We start from the raw sequence: 26,942 nt of genomic DNA on the forward strand, positions 1-26,942 counted from the left end.
GGAGAATCGTTTTGAGTATATCTTGATACAAATATTGCTTTAAATGAGTGTCTTTTGGAGAGCTCTTTGTCACAATAAATAGGTTTATACAGTACTCATACCATAGCTCTATATAAAGAGCAACGATAAATAATGGTATGACTCCGTTGTTTTAATCGACCAAGGTTGTTGTTTATAACAGTGAGAAATTTTACAAATAATTCGATAATGAATTCGTACAAGGTTTAACGACACCGTTGTACCACCATTCATTTTCCTGCTTTTCCTTGGTGCGCACAGGTTTCTGTTTTCCACGCGCATGAAACATGTGTCTCGCTACGATAAGGTGTAACGATTTATTCAATCCAATCAAACCACCAACACCCTTTATCCAACCCAGCGCATCAATGGCCTTGCCCTCCGATGCCTTCATGCTCTTGAGACAGGTTGTTTGATCGACAATCGGTGTCGACCTTCGCTTCCGCCGCGCAAGGACAGAAGACACCGTGAAGCATGAAATTCAATTTCACTTGCCGTCACTCCGTCACATATTGTACGGTGTGAAATTGCTCCAGCTCACATACGCGCCCGGTAGAAGGCAAAGACACGCATCGAACAATCACCGCCGTACGGAAGGAATGGGCCAAATCTGAACGCTGCAAAAAAGAGTATAACCGAAGGGTTTATGTTTACGTCGCCCAATTCGAGTCACCTACTGGCGGGACGGTTTCCTTTCAAGTAGGGACATCATCGCCGATTGGATTGAATATTGGAGTTTGGGATACCGTATCTCGCCCTTAAAGTGTTGTCTTCCTGTATATGGGTTGAACTCACCGTATCACCTCCGCTCTGACGCACAAACAAGGAGTAGAAAAAAAAATTCGAGCAAAATCCAATGACCGGTTCTCATAAGTTTCGATTAAAATGTGAAATTTGAACGGGAAGGGGACGGCCGTACGAGCTTTTTGCACAATATGCGTGCGGAAAAAGGACGAATGCAAGAGAAGATGAAAAAAAAAACAAAAACACCATCAACCCCATGATACCGATGATTGTCAGCAGCCGGATTGAATTTTTGACAGCGTCATACATTGCGATCATAAAGAGCTTTTCCACACATTGGTTTCATTACGCAAAGGGGTGGGAAAGTTACGACTGTGATTTCGTTTTCCCTCCTTTTACTGACATTGACGCGCACACGCGAGGATGCGTTTGTGTCTGTTGGGTGTTGCTAGACGTGGTGGCAAGATGTGCTTGGGTAGAGGATCGCGAGTAGAAACGAGATGAAGCCACAAAGGGTCACTGCCTGGTGAGTCGAATACTGTTTACTGAAGCGTGGTTTGAAGTGTGATGTAGACAAATAATCGATTTGATGGTTTTGTTAATGTTCAGAAGTATAAATTCGGTTAATTTGAAGGTTTTTAAATTATATTAATTAAACAAAAACTTAGTTTTATTCTTTAAGATTTTCAGTAACTTATGCAAACAATCTGACATTTTGTTTTAAATTTTTTAGGCTAGTTTATTTCAGAATTCCTCGCATAGCATGAACCAAGTAACAAAACCAAACTGCTAAAAGATGCAGATGCTTCTGCGTATCGCGTTTCCTATGAATAAACTTTCCATGCTAATACGCTAATACGGCAGCTGTGTACCGTACTGCGTCGTATACCAGGTCAAACTTATTCAATCACGCCGCTCAACACAACCAAGCTCAGTGTGGACATGTGTTGACACAACTGCATCGCTCATAGATTATTCCTCCAAAGTAAATAGAAGGTGATTTTCCTCGACAATTCTTTTGTTAACAGTACTGTCCGTTCGTTCGTTCTTCGAGCGCTCTGGAACGTTACTCGTATTACTAATGAATGAACTGTGCATGCTAGTTGGGTTTACAACCAACAGTTGTGATTGTTCTCATACGTTGAAACGTCGCGTTTTATGTGCTTTCATGCAATATGGCAAGATGTGCCACGATGAAAGCCGAGTTTTCGATGTGTTGATTCAGTTTGTTATGATTTATAAATGAAGCAATGCGTCGTTTTAGAAAACTTTGGTATGGGAAAGTGCGCTAAATAACCGTACAATTGTTGGTTTTTTGGATTGCATTGAATCATGAGAAGATCTTGTATGGATGGTTGTTTTTTGCTTTGAATATTTGAACATTGTTTTGGACAGTATAGTTCTGTTTATATAAATGGACAATAGTTGTAAAGCTTTACCCGGAACATCGAAACAAGCAGTCCAGCAAATTCACATACATAATATTGAACCTTTCGACGATTTGTTAGAACAATATCTCATTATTCATTACCCCAATGAATTGTTCGATGATTATTTAGTTCACATTTCTGCAAGCAAATACTCCAATCGATCAATATCGTATGTCTTCATCATTACCGTAGGTTGACTTCTTTGTGCACTTAGTACGAGACTGCTTTTTTTTAAACAGAATTTTATGATCAGAAAAAAAAACGTTTAACAACCTTTAACTAGGGTACGGAAAAAACTTTCACCAATTAGGGTTGGGCGACCCTTCCGAGCAGCAAATCAGCGACCGAATGCCGGCATCAGCAGTCACCCGTTTTGAAGCGAGGCTTTCGAAAACTTTTCCATCACCCGGCCGTTAAAGGAAAATGGTTCAAATGTTGGGCGAAAGTTTAGGCCAAAGTTGTGAATTGCGGTGTAGCTGCAACCGGCAGGAGGCGGATCGATCTACGGTCACCGATGGTACGGGACACGAAGTCCCGCTCACGGTACATTAGCTAACTAGGGTGCTGGTGGTGATGAGGAGGGTTTTGGATGGTGTGAGGGATTTCATGAGCTGGTGACAAGCGTTCAAACCAGTTAAAGGAAATATATTCTATCGGTTGGTTCTACTGTGCCTGGGTCAGGGTAGTTGTACTTTAAGTGATTTTTTGTGTGGGTAAACTGTTCCTGTAAGTTATATAAAATATACATGAATTTTGTAGATTACTTTGTTCCTTAGGTCTTTGGAACTTTTAATGATTTTAACTCTAGTTATATTATTCAGAAAATGAGTAAGTTGTTTAGAGCGTAGCATGTCGTTTTGATTTGATTTTTGAGATTAACCACATCTAACAATGATTTGATATAAACATCAAACACATGGCTCAAGGCAAAGATTAAGCAGAATATTTTAGCTAAAATCGAAATTCTTCTGAATTTGTTAGTTTTATTGGTAACATTTTGTGAACGAAAGATAAATGAGCAATTATTGGAATTGAGCCAAGGGCTATTTGTTGAGAAAAAATCGTTCACATTTATTTTAAGGTTAATGTTATCATTATCTGAGGATTCCAACGAATAGGATTGTTAATTCTACCACCAATCCGGTTATGTTCAATTGGTAGCATGCTAAAAATGGAAATTATATCCACAATAAATTCCACAAATCCTCCCTCGCACTTATTATCCTTAGATGTTCCTAGCTTCTCACCTCCTCTCATTCCAGGAAACTCGTTTAAATATCAATCAATTTGAGCACCACTTAGCCCAGGGACTTCCGGGGATCCAAAGTGACTAATCAACATGCAAAATATTATGAAACTCTCCATTTGCTCATCACCGCACCTAGATCCTACCGTCTTTTATTGGAAATGGAACTGTCACGACGGGGGGAATGGGACATGGAAAGAGAGACACGAAAGAGATGACGTACTTTTCAAAACATTCGCGGAATGTTTCCCCGCTGGTTGGGAATGAGGCGCGAAACGGAAAGAAAAAAGCAACAAAATGTGAAGAAAATCTGTCTTTCTCTTTCCCGCTCTCGCGAGCGCTGCATCGGAGGAAACCTACACCGACAGAGAACTTTTAAGAGTTCCAATTCTGATTCATTAATTTGTGAAATTAAATTTCCCTTTTCTCGGACTCGATGAGCTGTACGGAAGGAGGGGGACGCGGGTGTGTATTTCTTACGCTAAAAATATTCGTTCCATTCGAGCAAGCTCTTTATGTAGCTGCGAGAGGCAAAACAACGCGGCAGCAGTACGCAGCCACCTTGGGGGAAAGCACCCGAAGCTTCCACTGATGCCAGTTGGCCATACGGTTTGTCGGATGTTGGTGGTACTTCTTCTTGCGTGCTAAGTTTTTGGCATTTCGGTCGCGAATGTCGCGCTACGAAACAATTCAATTTGACAGTCAGCTTAATTTTGACAAATATTTATGACGATACGGACACAGCCGGATGTGGCGCTCTTACGCAGGCAACGATTGAAACGCTCAGCTGTCGCTGGGCAGGTGCGGGTTGAGTGGAGTCCGTGGTGGGCGAAAGCGACTTGTCGGGCCTGTAGAGATAGAATCGTTAGCAGATCGTTGCGCGCGAACAGAGCTGTTCACGCGGGAAGTTGTTGGGTCGTTGGTGGGTTTCTTGCTGAGCGCTCCGAAGATTAGATCCTTTGGGTTTCATCTTGGCGACACTTTGTTTTGCTTCCATCGCGAGAAACGGCCGCTAGACAAGCATCCTTCTGGCTGCGAGAAGATGGTATACAGGATGTAACGCGAATCTACAAAGTTGCAGTGTAAATGAGACTCAAGGGACGTTGGTTGGGATTTGTGCGGTCAAGCCCGTAACCGACGTTTGTTACGGGCCTCTAGCTACGGGAACAGATGTGCGAATTCAACCATCCTCAGATTGTGCTGATACAAATTCCTAGACAACAGCGGATTTTTGAGGTGTTTTCTTTATCCTCCGGTCCGTTTGCCACCTTCACCTGCTTGACACGGATAGGCCGTGGGTGGTGGGTGTGATCGCTTCTTTGTCACCGGTTCAGACCAAACCCGGGGCTCATGCTACAACACTGACGGGGATACTGTCCATTGCCCGGTGTCAGGGTATTTCGGGTGAATGATTTAGATCAATCGGTGGCGATAAGGTTTCTCTCGTCCCTGGTGATATCAATCATAAGCGATTTGTCAGCCTGTCATGTACGGTGAAAAGGGCAAAGCTTTTCTTTCGTCTCCCGGCCTGCGAAAGCGAATCGTCGCTGAGCGGGAGGTCATCCCGTGATGCGTTTGGCAGCTTATTCTTCATCTCCTTTTGCAGTTTACGAGTATCGATTTTCGCTCAAAATGATGTTGATTGATGAATTGGCGGAAATCGGTTCCCGGACGATTAAGAAATGTGATCTACAAACAAGGAAATATATCAGCATAGTACAAGCTGTACGAATATCAATTAGTAATAACGACGCTATTAGCATAAAATGAATGCAGTGCCTTGGAAAACTGGAGAAAGTAATTAAAATTGAAGCTGCACACTGTGTGCAAGAATCGAGCTTCTGCTCACAGAGTGAAAATCTTTTACCCTTTTTCCCTCAAACACCACCGAATGGGCCCATAAAAATCACTGTTTCCCCTCAAAAGCTTTGGAAGTCTGGAGGCGTGCAACGTTCATCGATTCTAGCCGGTAGGGTTGTCGATTCCAGAGGATCCTTACAGTCGTCTCAAATCCCTGCCCGCCCGATTCAGAACGACCGCTCGGCAAATGGGGCTGGGAATTGGAAGACGCCCGAGCATCATTAAAGTAAATGAAGCATTAAAAGCGCTGTTAATTACACACAAAACAAATGCTTTTCCTTTTCATTATGCCATTTTCCTTGGGTCCTGTGATTGGAGCATTTGCCCAGCTGGCGTCGGTTGTTGTGCGATTTGGTTCGAACCTTCGAAGCCATTTTGCCGATCGGTCCGCGGTAACGGAAAGAAGCAGTCGTAAGGCTTACCGAACAGTCGAAGGTTGGCTGATTGCTTCCGGTGAAAGTTCAAAGATCGGAACCGTACTTTTAGTATGCCGGTACTGCTTTTGCTAAGCCAAGGCGAGCAAGCTAGTTGCTGTCTTTACTGTTTTATGTTCTTTTTGGCTCCGGTACTTGAACAGGTAGAATCAATTGCGCTGCTGGTAGGTTGAGGTTATTCTGAGATGCTGAGGTGAACGTATCTTCCCGGTAGGATTAGCACGCTTGCGCTTGCAATTGAACTTCACCTTTGCTTGCAGCGCTGAATTCACAGAGGGGACCAAACATTCACTTGGCATGATGCTTCTACAACCAAATAGATGCTTTTGTTTTCCGGCGGTTAGTGCAAGGTATAAGGTTTCCGATTGAGTTACGTTACTTCGCTCCAACCTCCAACAACACAGCACAGCGTAATACGAAGGGTGTTCAAAAGACTCACATAGTAAATATCCTCATACGATGCGACGCGCCAGAAACAAGGGACAACCACGCTGCGAATCGTTTCAACTTGCCCGACAATGCACTCCGATTGGATTTCGTCACCTAATTTCTGGTCGTACATAAATAACACAATTTGTAAATTATAAGAAAGTCAGTACAACACCCAGCTGTGGCTAGAGCCTGAGCTGCTGTGCACTGTGTCATCGGCGTCCGTTGACTGTCCCGACGCATTGGCAGCCAAGCATCGGCGAACAAGCATTGGTGTGGTGCTGTGTTGTGGTGCCACACACATACACAAACACTCACAGAACGGCATCCGTTGGCAGTGTGCAAGCGTTCGAGCGGTGAAGAGAAATGTCTTGATCCACTGCCAATAGACAATCAGACGACAGTGGTGGTGGTGGTGGTGGTAGTGGTGTTGGTAGCTGTAGCAGTTGCATCGTCTTGCCAATGTCTGCAGACGCTAAATTATACAGGAAAGTACTTTAATAAAATTGGATGAAAAATTCAAACCGTCTTCACCGTCCACGGCGAGCGAAGCTTTTGTCGCTTCTGTGTGTGTGTGTGTATGTGAGTGTGTGTGTTGGGGAGCGATCGATTGTTTATGGTGCTGGTATCCGGTTCGGTTCAAGTGCTTCCCGTGCGGCACTGTGCCACAGTGTCTGATAATTCTTGAAGCACGTGCTGTGCTCGGTGCGGAAGTGATTTGTACTAATATGTTGAAGTACGCGTAGAACGGGAAGAAGTTGAGGAAAAGATGCTGAAAGCTTTATTAATAAGAGCGAAAATGCATTCAATGAAGGATGCTTTTCCCACTCAAAGATGTGGTAAGGTAAATCAAGACATTGCATACTTCTTTTGCATCTCAGCATAGTTAGGACTGGTTTAAATCCAAGACACTAGTGTTGTTATGTTGCTAATATGACGACTATTTCTTGTTATATAGGTAGTCGGGATATTCTTTGATACATCAAGAAGTAGAAAAATATGGTCAAGTTTGTTTTTATTGTTATACTACAAATAAACGATTTATGATGTATTTATTACTACAAAACGGCGGTCTAAGAATTTACTACATAATGCCCTTAAATTCTTTCATTCATTTTGCAAACTCTGTGTTTGTAATTCCAGTAGAGGTTTAAAGTAATCAGATGTTTTCGATTGTGATATTTGAAATTCATGCTACTATATTGAGTCATTTGCTAATGATATAAAACTGGATAGTAAACCCATTTTTATCTTCCTTTTATTACATCACAACGAAACAAACAGTAAAACTCTCAAAATACCCCAATTTCTCTACATTCTCCTGCCTGCATCATGTGAGATGGCTCGTTTAAAAACTTTTCCCTTGAAGCGATACAAATGTCATGCATGAAAAGCGAATATTTCGATAACTTACCCTCCCCTGCGATGTATCCGGACCAGATACCATACGATGCGCCAATATATTTTAATCGCTAAATTACCAACTTTCTGACTTGCCCCGGCAATCATCCAAAGCTAGACCGGGTCGCAACCCTCCATCTGCACATTAAACATGTGGAAAGCATTGATGCAAGACAACGCAAATGACTCGTATAATCGTTGGCCCTGTACACACGCAAGACGAAACCGTTTCTCCATGTTCAGGGCAGGCTGGGCCGTATCGAGCAGACGACGACGACGACGACGACGACGGAATCGGAATGTTTGCGTTGGCCAATGAATATCTTGCGCAATTTATCTCCCACCAGTCAGCAATCAATATGTTTGAGAAAACTCGACCACTCGCCACACTCTCACACACATACTGTGAAAGTAGAGCAGCATGGTACGGCGCCGAGCCTGTGTTCTGTTTATTGCCCACGCACAGCTTACAGAGCAGCTTACGGGAGCAGCCTTCGGGCGGGAGCTTTGCTACGAGATATGTCCGAGATGCGTGCGTTTAATGGCGAGCGCATCTTGGCGAGCGAGGACGGCCCAAACGGGACGCAACGGGTGGGAAGTGGCCGAGTACTTAAAGCGATACCAGCCCTTGCGTGCAATGGACGCATATGAGCACGATGCTCGCACTTCTCGATCCCCGGCTCGATAGTGATTGCGGACCGACTGGCACGGGCGGTGGCTGAATATTTCAAAAACTCCAACCATTACTGTCGAAATAAATGGCCCACATAAACTATTGGAAATGCTGATCTAAGTTAAATATTTGTACACACTTACACAGTGACATGGGTTGGTGCTGGCTTGGCTCGGTACTGCCACTACTGCTAGCCCTGCATGCTTTTGCGCTGGTGCAGCACCATCGAGGATGAAGATGTTCCCCTGATGCTCGTGGCAAAGCGAATGAATGGACGGGGAGGCAGGGAAAGAATCAAGCATTCCAGCTGTCGAGATTGAGGCCGAATGGAGGCGTTCGGGCGGGCAGGCAAGCGAATGCCTGTCGAGATGTACGCCGCCTTCCGGGTCCGAGGGAGACTTTATCGAAACGCAATTGGATACATGGTGAAGGACAGCAGGGAGGACGGTACTGGGAAGAGCTTGGGTAGATTGAGTTTTCTCGGTGCGGGACGTGAAAATGTGCGAATCGATGGTCGTTCGTAAGGGCGAGCGATGGCCGACGGCGACGTGAAGTTTGCGGTGTGTGTGTAGAACGCTTTTCTGCTGAAGTGTTACATCCTTGTTGCAAACGATAGGCAGACTCCCTGCCTAATGGTTGTGTACACAGCTCGCCGAGCGTTCGAGGAGAGCAATATGAGATGAGTAGCAGTGATTAAAATCGATGCAAATAGGAACCTCATATCACTCGGGTCAATTAATAACCGTACGCTGTGCGTGTGTGTGCCAGTGCCCGGACAATGTACGCTCTTTGCCCGCCTGGTGGAAATCCAGGCGAGGGTTGGCACCGTATGCACCAACGTAAACGGAACACGTCGTTGAATAGTCTGGAAGTGGCAGCGGTTTTCGATAAAACTTTTTTCGTTTCTTCCAATTTCCGCCATCGGGGCAGGCCGTTTCCAGTATGCCCATCCTTAATGTCCGGTCCCCAAACGGTGCGCCGGACATTTCCGGTTAAGCAGTATCAGATATGCTGTATCTTCCTAGGGAGGTAGTAGGGCAGCCCTTGGGCAGTCGTTAAAAAAGGCACTTTCGAGCAAAATTCATGAGCATAAACATCACTGCTACCACCCACTCCGAGAGATAACAATTTTGTGATAAAAATGCGAAAAGAAATGCTACTCATGCTACTTGGCCCGTTCGGGAATGGCCGTCCGTTGCGATCCGATCCGAATCCGATGGGTGTCATGCGTTTGCCCTAGCGCATAACCACAAACACACGGAGCACGGGGACGAGCAAAGTGGCCAACGAGGGAGTGGGCAAGTTTCTTCACTCTCGCCCAACGAAATCTACATAAATTGTGAAAGTTTTTCTTAGGCAGCCGGAACCAAACACGCCACTCTGGAGGCCAATTGCTCCGAGAGATGGCTGCAGGAGTTCCGAAAGCTATCATATTCTTGGGGCTGAGAGAAGAAAGAGAGAGAAATTCAGAGGATGCAGGCAAGCATGTTAGCAATTTTCGATCTAAATGGCCTCGGATATAAATCTACCGGCGGGCCCGGTGCAGAACGTGCGGAACGGGCGGAAAACAGCAAAATCAAAGCCCACGCTATCACGGGTGGCTGTGTGAGCTGAGCGCATTCGTTTGGGCTAGGGCCTGGCTAGTGTTGGCTGGCGTGAGCCACCGTCCGGAAGATTGTGATTGGATGTTGTGGGCGTGGAAATGGAAAATAAGAAAAAAAAAAAACTAATGCCCGGTGGGTGCAGGCAGGTAAGCAGCCACGTACGAGTGGCAGTGCGCTCCGCTTCCCGCTCCGATTGCTGCATAATGACCGTTACCGAGACCATGGCTGAGCGTTCTGTGGTAGAAAAAAGAACTCGAAATGAAAAAAAACCCTTTTTATTGCACGAAGCGGCTAAAAAAGGCGTATAAAATCACACAAACATATACTAACACACACACACCGCAAAGACGATCGTACGGACCGATGCGACGGAAGCACGAAACCGCGGCAGCAAACTTTTATTATCCCCGATAATGGGAAATATTTATGAAAATTTATTCATTGATTTTTTGCTTTATTGCCAATCTCTTTCCGGCTGCCCGACTTTTTACATACACACACACACCCATACCAGCTGCAACGACCGATAAGTCATGAATCGGATGAATGGGATGCCTTTCGAAAACGCGGGATGCCACATTAACGCGAAAACCCATCAGCCCTGTCAGACCTTGCGCGTGATGATCGGGGTGTGGATTGGGAAGGTGGGGACAGTATCGGAAGAGTTAAGATGGAATAGCGCACACAAACAGCATGGCTGTTGGCGGTGTGGTGTTGAGAATGCAAAAGATTTCCTCTTTTTTTCTTCGTTCTTTTCATTCGTAAGAATCGCTTCTTTATGCCATTTTACTTCCTCCACCTTGAATAATGATGGTGACACTGGTGAACTGCTGGCGTGCTCTCTTTTTCCCCAGCCACCCACCGGCCGGCTGCCGAATGGTGTGGACGGATCCTGAGCGTTCCCTTCTTCTTGTACGGTACGATAAAACTCCGATGGGTTAGGTTGGGCTGTGGGAGCGGGTCGGAATAGTGATTGGTAGCAATTAAAAAGGGATTGGCACTCTCCCATCCATTCTTTGCCGTTTTTTTTAAGTACGGGTATTTTTTGTTATGGTTGACTAGCAATTATAATCTGCCATAATTGACGTCGTCCGAATGAATGAAGCTGCGGGCACCCGGTACGTTCCAATTTTATTATCATGCCAGTACCTTTTGAGCCACGCCGAGTGCGACTGGAAAGACTGGGAGGGCGGGAAGGTGCTTACGCTTTTGTACCGAGTGTGAGGAATTTTCGAATAGAACATTGTGGAATTTTATGCGGCAGCAAGGGAAGGTAAAGCATTAAAGCTTACGCAACGAGCAAAAAGTGCGCCGTTTGGATTCGTTTTGCTCGTTTATCATCACCTTCGTTTGGAAGAGAGAGAGAGCACCAGACTAGAGCGTATAGATGTATGCAAACCGAGCAGGCCGCATTTGCATTTGCAGTTACCGAGGCAACAACCATGTGGGGGCATGGCTTGAACTTCTGGTACTGGTACCGGTGGCAGCAACAGCAATTAGTAGTCGGAACGGAAGTCAACTGCCGGGAGGGTTATTCATTCGGCGCTTCCTGTTTCGCCTTCCCATTCGGGCAGCCGGGCGGCTAACCCTCGCTTTTATGCTTAACGAGGTGGCAGTTTGATGTTGCACTTCCAGTGGGGAAGTTGTTTTTAATACGCGAATCCTCTTCTTCTAGCATCATTTTGCTTTACTCACCGCACAACGCACCGCGGCATGCAGGCCTACGTCGACAGTGCCATTGATGCCGCAAAGGCAGTGTTGAAGTGCAACGTTTCTGTGCAACGACTGTGCACAGACAGGGTACAAGGTGACTAGGGCGGCCTGCGGGGAGCGGCTTTTGAAGAGATACTCTTCTGCTCGCTTTTGTTCGCTGCGATCTTCTGCGGCCTTCTTGTTCAGCAAACACGGCGATGACACGATGATAAAGTGCCGTTGAAGTGCTCACCTCTATTGCCTCTGCCTGCCCGCTCTGCTCTTCTGATCGGCGATGCAATGAAGCGAACTGCTTTTATGTTTGCTTAACCGGTCGGCACCCAGGGGAAGGCTACCCGTGCATTGGTGGTGGCTCATTCGCTGCCGATACCTTGTATACTACCCGTTTTCGGAAAGGCACTGGATATGGAAGTGGAGAAAGGTGGCCTTTTTTAAATATGTAAAAGAGTAATCCTATCCCTCTCCCTATCTTGCTTTTCCGTCTATTCATTGATACATACCGACAGACAGCCAAAAGAAAGGGTAGTGTGGGTGAATGTGTGTGTATGTGGTATGTCTTAATTACTTTCATGATTAAAATAGCATGACTTATGGTTTGCCAAACCGGTACAAAAGGATTGATATAATGAATCTAGTTACACATTCCTGTGCAGGAGCCGTGCTCCCGTTGCTGGTTCTTCGTGGGTGGCTTTGGAGAAGGGAAAGAAGAAAAAAAGCCACTTTGGTTTGAGCGTTGGAATTTTAGTTCCCATTTCCGAAAGCAGCTCCCCGAGAGAATTTCTTGCTCTGGCCGAAACGTTGCGGTTTCGATAGAATGGTTTGCATCGAAGTGGTATGGTATGCGCATAAGGTTTCCCCATTCCGTACGGCAAGTTGTGGTTGGCATTTGGGGGAAGCAGGGCTTGAATTGAGTAATCTCATTGTTGGTGAATGATTTATTTGCTAATTTTGGGTACGATGTGTGCAAAAATAATCAAGCTGTTAAGTGTTTGAATCGTTTCGATTGAAATGGTAAAAAATGTGTTGAACTCGTTGAAAGCTTACACTTGGTTCTACACAGAAGCAAAGGAGTTACTTTGCTTGAATGGGTTTCTACAGAACACATACATCATTGGTTTGTAATAACACGATGAAGTTTACAATTGATAAATTAAGAGTAAATAAGACACCACTCATATAGATTGCAAATAAACGAATCGATTAGCTTCCAGGTGTAACCATATTCCCTTATTTATTGTTGCAAGTCCAGCCCTCCGCCTCACACTACTGCAACTGGTCGTCCAATCTGACGGCAATGAAGGCAGTTTTATTGATGAAGTGGTTCGCAACTGGACAACAAGCACCGGACATTTGCAACGGTCCAATCATTCTCCGTCCTCGCAGCTTGCCTCAGTCTGGCCTGTCAATTCGTTCGGCTATCGGAAGCGGAGTTTGACCCGAAGGTGTCTCTGATTTGCCGATAATCTTGTACAATTTTGCTCCTTTCCGTTTTTTTTTGTTTTCGTTTCATCCCGGTAAACCTCCAGCCGGGCCGGAGCCGAGAGACGACAGATTGTCACGTTTTTGAATGAGGGAACGGGTTCTTTTTTTGCATCCCACTTTGTGCATGTTTGCCCTTGCAAGCAGATGGAGCAAGACCGTGCAATGTCCTGCCAATCGGCGATGTTCAGGATACGGAATGAATTTGCAAACGATCGGTGCCGCCCGGACGTTCGTGTGAGTTGTGTTGAATCCACCTAGCGAGTGGTAGTCGTTGATTGAGGTTGTTGCTAGTTTTTTTTGTAACTAAAGTTTATAAAACACAGTTTGACGCAATCAAGACAATGCTTCGGAATACGACTGAACGATAAGCAGAGTAAAAGTTAAAATGTCAAAAAACTACGGCATTGAGTACGTATATTCCCAAACAGAACACCTTAAGCAGCTCAGAAACAGTGCTTGGCTTTTTGTTTTGCCGTGCTGTGAATTCACCGCAACCACAACAAAACCAGCCGCACTTCGGGTGTACGGTTGCGGCCAATCAACCTGCTGGACACGTTCGACATTTTTTTTCCCTTCCCAGCAAAACTGATGTGCTTCCGTTTCGTTAGGACACTTTGGCGTTGTCTAGCAAGTTTTAGGGTGGCGAAGTAGTAGAGGGTGGTTAGGCGAAGGCATCGCGGGTGGCTAATGGTTGAATTTTGAAAATGACGGCAATATCGCCCCGAGTGGACGATTGGGAGCGTTTAGTCGGCGAACTGGCAGTGGAAAAGTGTGAGAAAAAGACATACACAGAAAAGAGAGCGAGGGAAACTAGACGTACACGGTGTTGCAAATAGACGAGAAGGGCGGAAAAACACTGACACTGGTTAAAGGCTAGCAAAATCGTTTTGTAAATTGTTTGGTGGCAAACGGTTGCAAGCGGGAAGGCGTGGAAGGAAAAAAAGTATGCTCCTAACACAGACCGTTTGTTGTCCGGTTTGCTGTTTGGAGTATGAAGTTAAAACGTCTGAGTCTGAAATTGATAGAAGGGCGAGTCGGGTCTCGTTGCTCGCCGCTTCCTTCGCCGCGTGTCCAGCGACATCATCGTAGCGCTTGATGAGCGTTAGATGAGACGCTACGCTTGTGTAGGTTCGATGCTAGGGTTGTTGGAAAACAGTGAAAAGGTTTAGCTTTTTTTAAGCGCTATCTCTCCCGTTGTAGTTGTCGTCGCCGCTCGCTGCTGGACGCTGGAATGGTGGCTGGTCGATTGATGCAAGTGTTTCCCCATGTGCCTGTGTCATGGAGCGCAGCAAAGAAAGAAGAGACGGCTTCCTGATTGCCAGCGGCACTATTGATAATAGCGATCAGAAGCAGCAACAGCAGCAGCAGCAACAGACAAGCGCTGTACAGAGTGCTGGTCGTAGCGGTCCAGTTAGACGGTCAGTGAATGGATACGTTTGTACAAACCTGACAGAAGATACAAAACGGTTTCAGCGTCTCTTCTCCCCGCTCCGTTCTCCGGTAGCGGGTAGAATGAAGCTTGCTTTTTTCCCTTCTTTATGACTTGTCTTTATTTGTAGCGAATTTGTTCAACCCTTCACGTGTCCACATCGATTCGTCGGGGCGAACATGATAAAACCGTACCCAAACCCAACCGTTTTATACGGTGGCGATAGTGTTGGTTGGTTTAGATGCGCTAGTCCCATCCGGTGGATGCCCTCGATACCCCAACCCATAAACTCCTCGCCTCGTAGCGATGTTACACTTACTGCTGCTGCTAGGATAAGCGTTTTTATGTGCTTTGTGTGTGTGTGTGTGTGATGCCCATTCCTCTGTCAACTAAACCCAAAACCCACCGAAAATGCATCACAAGCGCGCCACACACGCTCATTGGTTCCTCGATGGACGGGATTTTTTTCCGGTCGGATGAGTCGCTGACGGTTGACGTGTGCCGCCCCTGAATACCGCTGAACATCCCGTGCCACGCGTGAGACTGTATTAAGATCGGTCCCATAAAGATAAGATTTTATTGAAAACGTTGCTATAAAGAAATTATTTGATGATTTTAGATATTGAGAAGTGAAGCCCGACGCTCGGGAAATGGGAAACTTCTTCAGCCGGGTTAAGTGGTTGTTTGATGTTGTTTTGCCTGGGCATTACTTTTTTTTACTTCTTCTCTTTTTGATTACGATCTTCTAGAGGTAGAGTTCCCATGGAGTTCCATACCGTGAAATAAGTACCGTTCCTTGTCAGCGATTCGCTTTGGCACCGAATTCTAACCCATTTGCTAAGCGGAGGGAACGAAATTGAGATTGTACGGCAAACATGCCACGGATTGTGGACAAGAGAAAGAGAGAGAGAGACGGGAAAGAGGAGCGCAAATTGCCTCGATCCGATTGCTATCTCACTGTATGGACGATTGACCACGACGTACACACACACACACATACTGCGAAACAGAACATGATAAACTTTCGTCCTTGATGGTGTTCTACCACCCATGAAAACCCCACATGGAACCTGGGGCAGGCAAACCAAAGGGAAGGGTTTGGATTAACCAACTTGACCAACTTTTGCACCCCGAGAAAACCCCTTTTTTCCTCCCGAGAGGGAAAGAGCTGAGACAAGCAAGAAAACGGACAGAACGGAGCAAAGGAGAAGCGATCCGTTCGTTCGTTCGATGGTTCGTGCCCGCAAGTCGATCCACTAGATTAGTTTGCGTGTGTATGTCGGTAACGTGGAACAAGGCCTGAGGTTCCTAGCGAATGTTTCGGTCTCCTTGAAACGTCCGCGAAGGATTGACGCTTGCTTGGGCTGTGTATGTTTGGTGGGCTGCTGGAATGCTTGGTGCCAGTCTGGCACTGAAACACTGAGGAGACTGAGGAGTTCCATCAACAAATGTACATGATGGGAGCACGAATCTCTAGCTTTCGCCACCCTTCGCTTGCCCCATTGCCCCGGAAGGCTCGCCACGCTGAAAGTCCACGTGGAAGATAAATAGAGAAGACATTAATTGGCATTATGAGATTACATCGCTTCCCTTCCACTGGGCGCTTTTGTTTACGGGGAACTTATTTAGCGAAAATGAGAGGTATTAGTTTCGGTTTGTGAAAATAATGACCCCAACCGAATCGGTTGTCCGAGTGCCAGAGGACCTCCAATTGCTGGAATCGATCGGACATTTCGTCTGACGCGCACTGGGCCTTGGGTTGGGTGTGGGGTTGAGTTTGCCCGCTGTGGTTTGGTGTTGTCTCCACGGGGATGACCGCTTAAGCCACCAAGGGTTTGCCAAAGGCTTCGACATCGGCGCTAGTCGCCGGGTGAAGGATTATGGTCCGGGTCAAAGGAACGAGCCGTTAATTGTAGGAGAAGTAATGTGACGACAGCACCGATATGATGCGTTTCATGAACGATTAGGTTAAGGCCGGAGGAGTACAGTGTGTCTGCCCCGAAGACGATGACAGTTCGCACACGCTCTAGCTGTTTCGTGAGATCCGTTACGATTGGCAGTCGAGAAAGTTTCTTACCGACAGACAGACACGAAATACACGAGGATCAATGACGGGCCGGTGCTTTTATCTAATGAAAGACATTCTTCGATGAGTTTGGGTTGGTTTGTTTTGTTGCCCCCGCGGGTGAACTTGACGATAAGCGAAAAAGCAATTTCCCGCTCCCGCAATCGGTCGATTGTTTGGAATTAGACACACGCACGGACGCTCGCTGAAGCTTGGAGAAATTAATGCGCAGGTCGGGTTATACATCAAATCCCTTTAAGCGAGATGAAGACGTGTTGAATGCTGTTTGCAACAAAGACAGCTTTATTACCATTTTCATTTGTGTTCACACCGTGTGCTTTGGTGAAGGAAAGCTGTGGAATGGACTACGCTACAACGAATCTTTTGTGTGTGTTTGTGTGTCCGATTGTGTAAACCGTTGTAGGAAAAAAGAAGTTCGCGTAACTACTTCTGGCGTGCATTGTTTATTGCACAAAACAGCCGAATGTTGCTGCCACTGACACGTGATACATGCCTGCGCACGGAGCAGTGGATATGACCTCGTAATGAGTGCTTTAGTGTCTTGGAGTTTTCCTTTTCTATCCCTGCCGGAAGTAGCACTGCACAGGCTGCGAAATTATTCCTCTCGAATGTACACCGGGTACTTCCGTTTGCCAACCAACAAGAGTTTAGCGTAACTCCATGGAGCACAATGTACATTCGTACATGCACATGTGAAGCAGAATAAAGCACAACTCGGGAAAGCATTGGGATGTGGATGCGATAGGAGAAAGAAAACCGAAAGAAAAAAACCAAGACTTCCCTAGCGGTAGCGGTTGTACACTGCTGTTTGGCATGGAATCAAGATTCGCACCTCACTAGCTAGGTTGGAGATTTGGGTGGATAAAGCCACCGAAAGGATCTCGGGTGCAACTGTTCAACTTCCGTCAGACGCCACTAGCTTCTACTGCACACGCGTAACTCTACACGGCATTCCAGGTCTTTTTTTTCGGTGGCTCGAATTGTGTCGGAAAGACGTGGCCACGGTGAAGACTAGTGCCGCCTGATACACCATCCACAAGAGAGCACATTCTTGTGTTGTGTGTACCTACTTCAACCCACATACGCCGTTCATCCTACCTGCGCCGGTGTAGCTCATTCTGGATCCGCATCCGCGCCAGGTTACGGTTAATAGTATCATCGCATCAGCGCATACTCTTACAGTGCAATGCGGATGCTTTCTTTATCTTGAATTGGTTCTCCATCGCCCCACTTGATCCTTGGCTCTTCGTTGCACCAACGGCAGAAAAGGAATATTAAATGACGCTCAAACAACAGCACCAAGAAGAGTGTGTTTCTTGAAACGCGTGGTGAAGTTTTCGGCTTCCTCCCACTCCCCTCCCCCCCCCTCCGCAACTTGTAAAGAAAGGTAAAGCCAAAACGGATCTGATTTAGTTTCCGGACGGAGAGGATAATATCGCAAAAGCACAACAGCGCACCGGCACCAGCATCACAACACTTCAGGTGAGCTTTTGTGAATCATGCCGGGATTGTTTTCTGTGTTTCGGGCGAACAGTGAGCCCGGCACGGCAACGGAAAGTTCCGGTGCAGGTGGGGTTGTGCAATGTGCAACTTCGTTCCGGAGCAACGGAGATCAAGTTGACAGTCGGATGAAAACAGGTGATAACGGGGTTAAGAGAAAGGAAAGCGAGCGATTTGCGGACAACAAGCGGAATAGTGCGGGCGCAAAATCAAGCCCAGGGTTGGAGTTTCCACAATTCTGCAAAGGGATAACGCACACACATACACACTGCTTGGCAGCTCCGGTCGAGTCGAGTGTACCGAGCGGGGTTTTGCGCCGAGTTTCATTTCAAGCAAAGCAGAAAGTATTTTCTTGTAAACGAACTGGCGCACAATGCATAAACAATGAGCGAGCGAGGGTCGTTAGGTGGTGCGCGGTGGTTGCAAATATTGGTGCTGCAAGAAGCAGCAATACAGCGTTAAATCCCGGGCGAACAAGGAACACGTTCGGTGAGCGAACGGAGAAGGTTGCTCGGTGAGCTCAGAGATGCCAGATAGACGGTGTTGTTGGTTCTCTCGGCTGGTGCAAGGGTTAAGATTTTCGTACCGGTGCAGTACTTGCTGCTATGAAGTGGGGGAAACCCCACACAAAGATTGTTTATTAATTTTGTGCTGTGTGTCATGATTGCATAAAAGGCTTAACGGATCGGCACGATCGTTGTCTTAAGATCAATATATGTTCATTAGTGTAAATGGCTTTAGATAGAGACTTCGTTGCATTACGTGCAGGTGATTAAGTGCTTCAAGATTGTTATTAATATTCGTTTTGTGTTTTATATGGCAAAGGATGTAAATTGTAAGTCTACAATAGCTGGAATAGGCTGCATGATCATTCGACTACTACATACTAGGCAGATATCATGAGATTTTAAGCATTAGGTGGCATAATGATTGCGGATAATTAAACTATCTCTTTTTGGGAGTGAATTCAATTATGTTGCTAAGAGTTGTACAGGATCTTGAAAGATCTTATCTATTCGGAACGTTCTTGTTTGTAATCTAGAACCTCCATGAAATCAATGGCGAAGAAAGATATATTCAACGAAATGATACTTGCCCAAAAATATGTGATCAACTCAAACCTCTTCAACTTTGTTGTGGTTGAGCTTTAGCATTGTTAGGATTCTTATGGTTTTTATTTCCTCAGCGTTTGAATTTCCATATTTCCGATGCGGATTTATTGGAACATTTCCACAGATTTCAGTACGTACCGGCAGCGCTCGAGCGAAGAATGTCGCATCTAATAAACATCAGCAAGCAAAAGCCATAACTCTAATGAGCAGCCAAAGCAAAGCTCTTCCAAAGCGAGAAGCTACGGCAGTCATCCGCGAATGTTGGTCGTAAAGATTACTTCCAAAAAAAGAGAAACGAGCAAGAAAAGAGAAAATAAAACGAATAAGAACATCATGCTATCAGTTTACCCGCGCTTACCCATATTAGCTTCCCTGCCTTTGCCATGCACGACAGCATTTTATGAGCGAAGCATTCCGGCGGAAGAATTAGAATGTGCCGCGCGGAATGCTTTATGATTTCACCACCAAGCTGAACGACGAGCAAGAAGTACCGTGCAGCCGTGCAGGAACAACAAAACAACGCAAAGCCCCCAAAAGAAACAACATAATTCTGCGTAGCGTTCTGGCGGTGTGTCAGAGGACGGATTTTGTACGTTCCGGAAATTTGTTCGCCGCTCTGTGTTAGATCAAGCGGTACGGGGAACGTGGGAGTTGGGAAGATGGGAAAAGAAGGTGAACGAAAAAAAAAACGTGATGGAAAATGCCAATCATTTTCACTCGAGCGCTTGTCGTCGAGACGCTGCGAGGCAACATTTAGTTAAACATGGCAATAAGCGGGGCACGAGGGCGTCAGGATGTGCTCTTTTCTTGGCCGTGGTTGGCTGCCGTACAAGACGGAAGCAAACGGGAGCACCGGTACCGGACATGGATGGGGGTGGGGCCATGTTCTATTTGAAAAGCTTTAATCACATTACACCTTCAAATCCCGGTACGCATGGCACACGGCGACCCGGGCGCCTGTCACCTTTAAATACTGTGGGGCCGTGCGTTCCGGGAAGTGTTTTTATTTCTGCACCTTTCTTGTTTGGTGAGGGGCTGGGACAAGCGGAACGTCCCGCTTATCCTGTGAAGCTGAGTGGCTCAGCGGTACGGTTAGCCCATGGTGTTGCCCAGGGATCATAAGGCATCATGTTATTAGTGTCGTAAAGTTGCTCCGACCGGCTTTCCGGCGCCTTCAAAACGGGTTTCGCCCAGATGGATGGACTGATGGATGCTGGGATGTTTACCTCACTCTACTCTTTCTGGCATAAAAAACCAGTCTCTATTTTTGCAATGTATGAGGCCGGTTGCTAAAGCTCGAAACCGTCCGATTCAATTGAAACTACCTTCAATCTGACAGGTTGCTTCTGGAGTGAGCGGGTTTGCCCGAGGAAGAAGCAGAAGCAAAGGAACATGAGAACCAAGAAGCCCGAAAGAAAAGAAGGTTGTCTGTGAGGTTGCTCGCTGTCAGTCACCTTTTTGCGTGTGTGTGTCTTTTCTCTGCGAGTGTGTGTGTGTGTGTGTTTTAGTCGATCTCTCGCCGGGGAAGCCGATGAAGTCGACGAGCTCTCGTAAAGACAAATCCCTTAAAAGCCCTCTCATACATATGTTTTTACGAGACAGACCGAACATCACGCGTGGCATATACCAGAGTGTTCCAGGGTAACCTTTTCTTAACCCTTATAAAACAGTAGACACCGACGCCGGCAGTAAAGGGAGGTTTCCCCATGCCACGTGAACTACGCAACAGCCGTATCCTTTGGGCGAAACTCTCGGCGACCTTTTGCCCCTTGGACGTTTCAGTGGAACAGAGCCGATGGGGATGGTGGACAGGTTGGGAGACTTGAAAATATCTCCACCCCAAGCTCACTCCAGTAGGAAGACAGATTGAGATGAGCAACGACGGCGAGGAACTTTCGGTATAAATTTATTAAAAAACAAAAGACGACAGATTCGAAGAAAGTTCAAAGAGGGTTTCGTCCGTTCGGCAATGGCGCGGGAGCGCAGGTTTTCCCCGATTGATGTGGGCCGCTCTAGCTTGCCAGCTTAACGACCGGCTTCCTCAAAATTTGATACATTTTGATTGAAAACCCCACCACTCCCACCACCTCCCCTGGACAAAGTCAGATCAATTTGCGACGATAATTATGACGAAAAGCGACAGCCACCTGTCAATGGGGTAAAAAAGATGGTTCCTCTTCCCCGGTACAGGTGCGTGGGTCATTAGTGGGTTGAGAGGAGTTGATGAGAGGCAGCGGAGGGGAGCAAAATCTCGTCACCTTTTCCTAAGCGGAGCTGTGGGTGTTGAGTTTCGAAGCCCAGTTGCTAGAGTTGTTATAATAATTTTGGGCCCTTTTCGCGTGACCTTCCTGGCAGCAGCAGCAGCAGCAGCATCGTAGAAGCATTCGGTTTCTCTGTCTTTTGTTTGATCATCCGGATCATCCGGCCGGATAAGCCGGGTGCTTACGGCCAGTTGACAGTTGACGTAAAGACGTGAAACGATCCACTCGACGCCTTGGTTGCGCCGTTGAATGCTGGCGCGGTAAACCGCTTTGAAGCCGCATTTTGTAGAATTGTTTTAACATAATTGAAAACATTTCATCATTCATTTAAGAGCAGGCGAAGCACAATGTTCGCCGTCTGCTACAATTATCTAGTTAATATTTTGTTGAGGCCGGGCCGGGCCTCAGTCGCTAAAAGTCGCCCCGCTTGCGGCTTTCTCCCTTGCAGTATAAACGATTCCCCATCCCCGTAAATCTCATCCTCCCAGCAACAGAAGCCTCCAAACAGACCGCGAAACCTTTTTATGTGCGCGGGCGCCTGCCGAGCGGAATCGCTTGAACCGGCACCACGGGCTTTATGGGCAAACTTAATAGAATATGTTTTACGGTCCCTTGCGGCCATAAAGGAATAAAAGCATAATTTACTTGCAATAAAGCGCGCTGCATCACCCTCCCAATTCCCGTTTTCGCTCACTCGATCGACAGCTTTTCCATGGTACCGGCTGCCGACAGACAGACAACCCGGCACCGTGATTGACATGTTCCCGGTTCGTGCGAGCGTTGGCCGTGCAAAGGGAGAAAGTTTTTTCTTTGCATATGCCCAAAGTCCCGCACTTCCCGGGGCACGGGCAGGAAATGTGAAAAATGGCCATCCAAGTGATCCACTCTCGCTCTCGAACTTCATTCAATGTTTCGTTTATCGCTCGTTTGAAACTGACACTGCCGGACGGGGGGCCAAATGGGACAACAGTTTTTCGGTTGGTGGAGCCATTTCCTCCCTCTGCCCTGGGAGGGGAAGAGCAGTTATTTTGGGCAGATTGTTGTCGGGGCCCGTTGTCTGTTCCGTCTCTCCGTAAATCTGTAAAGCGCATCCGTTCCTGGGGGGATGAGAAGAAAAAAAAAACAGTAAGCTGGAAGGAAAAATCCACCCCGAAAAGAACACGTCCCAGTGTCCGTGAAAGTCATTTATTCAAATTAAATTTCACGTCCACCCAGGTTGAGCATAATTCATATTTATTGTTCAACTTTATGGCCTCTGCTTCGGCGCCTGAGTGTGTGTGTGTATTTGTGGCTTCTTTGGGTTGGCATTTCGGTACGGTGTAGGCTATAAAGTTTGGGACCTAGCAGTGAAAATCGTTGCTCTAGTAACGCTTTGGCTAAGCGTGTTGCTATTGGTTTGATACAGACAAAAGGGATTTTGTTTTTTTGTTTGTAAAAAAACTGGCATAATGGTGGAAGGTGGATTAGACAGTGGTTGTAAGTGGATTATGAGTCCGCCAAAATCCAATAGGTCACGACACTATGATATGGTTATTTTAAAATTCTATTATTTTCTTGCAGGCTTGAAATACTCAATCAGAATCGCAAATGCATCCCATTGGATTCAATGTTCAATAAAATGATTACCACACATTAAAAGATTATCTGACTAAAATAAAAAAAAAGCAAGGATATCTCTGCATCAAGTAAAACACCATTCAAGAAGATCATGTGAAATCAGATTGCAGCTGAAAAGCAAAAAAAAAAAACAGCACATTACATACAGCATTTCAATTGAATAAAAAGGCAATCAGTCGCACGAGTACAACCCCTCCACGTCGCTCGTTCGAATGTCGCTGTAATGTTGCAACAGAGTTTTAACTGCGGCACAATTGTCATGTTACGGGAAGAGAGACACATTTGTGTCCACTGCCCACCAGATGATCATTATTTATCCCTTCCCTTTGCTTTGCAGCCTCTCGGGGGGTGTGTGAGTGTGAGCTGATCGGATCCAATGGCGCCAGTTGATATCTGTAATTTTTCGCTCGCTTTCGTTCGCATTGCATTTCCACTGTGTTCGACCAAGGCAAAGGGTTAGAGCGATGAGCTGCGTGAAGCGGGGATGAAATTCATACAATTATTGTTTGAGCACAGTAATTCACCACCGATGGACGCACGGGATGCAGATAATGGGGCCGATTGTGTAATGATGCTAGCTGATTATATGTTCGCAACGATCTGAGTGGAGTTTTTTTTTGCTGTCTACTTTTCCAGGAGCTTTTTTTTCCTCCCCCGGCAACATACACTCCTGCTGGGGGAGTATGTTGAACAAGCGTTGAGATTTTTGTTGCTTTCGTTCATGCTTTTCCAGAGCATGAGGGAGGCAGACGGTATTACACAATAATCGATACAGTATTGCTGATTCGGTATGTTTGCTTTCTTTCCTTCCAGTGTGAAATCTGCGCCGAGCAACGCTCGTGTATTATAATCGTTTTATCATCCCGTCTGTGCGTGAGTGAGATTGTGCGTTGGTGGTTTGAAGCAATAAAAACTCACTTAAGAAACAATCGTAATCGATTGAAAATTCAACCAAAGCATCCGGACACCGCGAGTTTATCGATGAGTTGGTAGTAGCTGAAGGGCAAAGGTAAGTAGACACACACAACAACAACAACAAAAACTCACAATCTTTCGGTCTTTGTTCCGGTGGAGATTTGTTTAGCTTAACGAGACCAAAGGGAAGAGGGAGAAATGGGCAGGAGCATGCGAGATCGGAAAAGCCCTGCCTGCCGATCTCTGCTTCCTTTCGCATTTAAATAAATAATGAGAAAGGATCAAGAAGGCAATCCAAACAAAAGGAAGTGTAACCCCTTTTTTTAATATCATCCGTCGGAAGGTCTGCCGTTGGACACCTTCAAGAGTGTTTCGATTGCACCCTTTTCTTGGTCTTTCCCTCTCTCACTCTCTCTAGTCTCCTTTAAACTTTTTTTTCATTTTTCTCCTGTAGCTTGCGGTGAGTGGGGTGCAACACAAAGGAACGATTCCATTCTCAATCCCTTTTTCCCGATCCCGAGAAGCCAGACCTGTCCGGAGGGTACGCGTGACCAATCTGGGCTTTTGTTTATTGTAGGCCCGGATTTTTGTTTTTTGATTTTTGGTAAACGAAACCGGACAGGCGGAGGGAGTTTTTTTTGTTGTTGCTGTTGCTGTCAACCGGTCGGAAAATCCGGACCCATATTGCCACAGACCCAACGGGTAAATGGTTCCGTAATGGTAGATCAACGCCCGGAAGAGAGGACATCCTCATTATTGTGTGAGCGTGGGTAAACAGCTCGCGGATCGGGGCACATGAAAGTGAATCCGTTCGTTTTGCTGTGCCGATTTTGGCATCGAGCAGAATGGCGTAATTCGTCACTCGCTAGGTCGGGAATTGCACAGTAAATGTGACAACGGAATCTTCTGACATCGGGAGGAGGGAGAGGCGGTTTTTTATGTTGTTGTCTACGGCTACTGCACGAAAGCAACCTGCTAAGGACGGAAATTAGTAGGTAATCAACTGAAGAATGGCAAAATAAGCAAGACTTTGGTTAAATGGAGAGGAAAGGGGCCCGTGACCCACGGTGCGATCATCTAGTGGAGAGTTTTTTTCCATTCCATTTTGTTCGCGACCGAGCTAGTCCGCCCCGATCAGGGTCGAGTCGTATTTAAATGGACCTATTTCAACATAAGTCCCTTGGGACAGGACTTCCGTTTCCTTTCCTGCAGTTTTTTTTGTGTGCGTTGCTTTTGTGTAAGTCGTCCAAATGCTGGAAGTGCTGTACTATGAGAGGGTGGAGGTGTGGTGACATGCCTTGCTTATTTATTTGACCCAACGGAAAATGAGAAATTGGGCCGAGGGTCGAGCCAGCGAGTAGCCATATCGGTTGTTCTTATCTTTCTACCAACGAGTACTTCTAGCCGGCTTCCCGGGAGCACTGTTGATCGGACTTCTTTTTTTTCATTTCATTGCAATGCTGTTATTTCCCTTTTCCCTTTTCCGGTTTCGTTCCCTGCAAAGGGCACGGACACGGCTTGAATAATGACATCAAACGAAACATAAAAATTGTCCACTACGGAGCAGACGGTACGCGCCATCCAGGAGCTGGCATGTTGAAGGTGGCTCAGAAATGAATTACACCAGCATGGGGATGTGTAAAATGAGGAGACGGAATGCTGACACAGAAGACGAACGGTGAAGAATCCAACATTAATGGGGTTACCTATCATGCTGGTAGCGGATTGTTAGGAAAATTAGGTTTTGAATCTGGCAGCAGTCGTGTAGTGCAGGCGATGGTGTATTTTTCATTCCCAAGCGGAGGGTGGAAGGGACAAATCACAGTTCATGACACCATTATTAAGATGAACGAAATAAATCCATTTTAGTGCCGAAAAGGTTAACCATAAGGGGAGGAGGGTTGAGGATTAAAAAAAAAAGAAGGTTGAGCGAAGGATGCTTCAGCATAGTTTATTTGAATTGAAAAATTCGTGGAATTGGAAGCGTTTCCTCGTAGGTGACAATTTTGCTATAAACCGTTTAGAAGGAAGCATAAGCATGAGATATTTTCAAAATCGGAAGGTTGGTTCAGAAGCTGTTCTTTTCCATGTATAATATTTTGGTATAGGGCATTACATCTTGTTTGATAAAGATTACTATCTGATTCGATACAGTTTCAAATTGGGTACGCTACCTATAGGAAAGCTCCAAAACTATTCTAAGCAATTTATTGTCACGGGATGATTCAAGTTCTTTCTAAATCGCTTACCCACAATCAAAGCAACTCAATGCTCATGATCACTGCCTACAGATCAGCCGGATAATTGGCTTACCAAAAAGAAACAGTCTTATCGAGCAGTACAGTGCGTCCAATCTGCACCACGAAGCGGAAAGAAAAACTCCACCTTCGTTGGAGCTAAGAATCGAAAATCAATGAGTTATTTCATTTTCGTTCTCCATTCCCCGGCTTGTCGAACAAGCCCGATCGCACTCCCGTCTGTTCGGCACACTTTACGTGCAAGCCTTTCTGCCTTTTGCCAGTTCATTGTTAGTACTGTGGAGCGTAAATGACGTGAGGCAAAGCAAGTGCTTCAGCTACGGTGTGAGACGTGCGCAAACCCTTCGAGCGGCTTTGTCGCCGGTCATCCTGGCAGCTCGGCAGTTGGATGGCTCTCACCGGGGGAGCAGGGTCTGCCCCAGAAGGCGAAGACACGAGAAGCAAAAACATTCCTCAAGCGCACATTGCCGGCACACGTTCGGTGGCCATTTCTTCACTTCACTAAAATTCCTCATGCAAGCGTCAATCGTCTTCGGAGGAAGATAGTCCTTTTCGAGCAAACAGCTTTCTCCCTCTGTCCGCTGAATGTGCTTGTGGGATGGGAGGAACCATCGCACGATTCCATCCTTTAGTAGCATCGACATAAAAAAAGAAGCACCTTCAGCAAGTGAGCAATTTGTGGATGCCGTTAGGGAAAGTGCGTGTATTGCTTGTTCGTTTGCTGTTGTTG

The 26,942-nt window shown here is 46.2% G+C and overlaps 1 protein-coding gene across 6 annotated transcripts in view; it reads left to right on the top strand.

The window, feature by feature from the left end:
* The window catches only part of LOC1281513 (uncharacterized), a 179,594-nt gene that overhangs the window by 73,217 nt on the left and 79,435 nt on the right, over positions 1-26,942 (top strand). For 4 of the 6 annotated variants that reach the window (XM_061644099.1, XM_061644103.1, XM_061644102.1 and 1 more), the window contains exon 3: positions 23,853-24,048. The exons of the other annotated variants lie outside the window; for them this stretch is intronic. The gene's annotated coding sequence lies outside the window, so the exon portion shown is untranslated. The remainder of the gene's footprint in view (positions 1-23,852; positions 24,049-26,942) is intronic. 6 annotated transcript variants of the gene reach the window in all.

Source organism: Anopheles gambiae, chromosome 2 (assembly GCF_943734735.2).
Source record: "Anopheles gambiae chromosome 2, idAnoGambNW_F1_1, whole genome shotgun sequence".
Classification (NCBI taxonomy): Eukaryota; Metazoa; Arthropoda; class Insecta; order Diptera; family Culicidae; genus Anopheles; species Anopheles gambiae.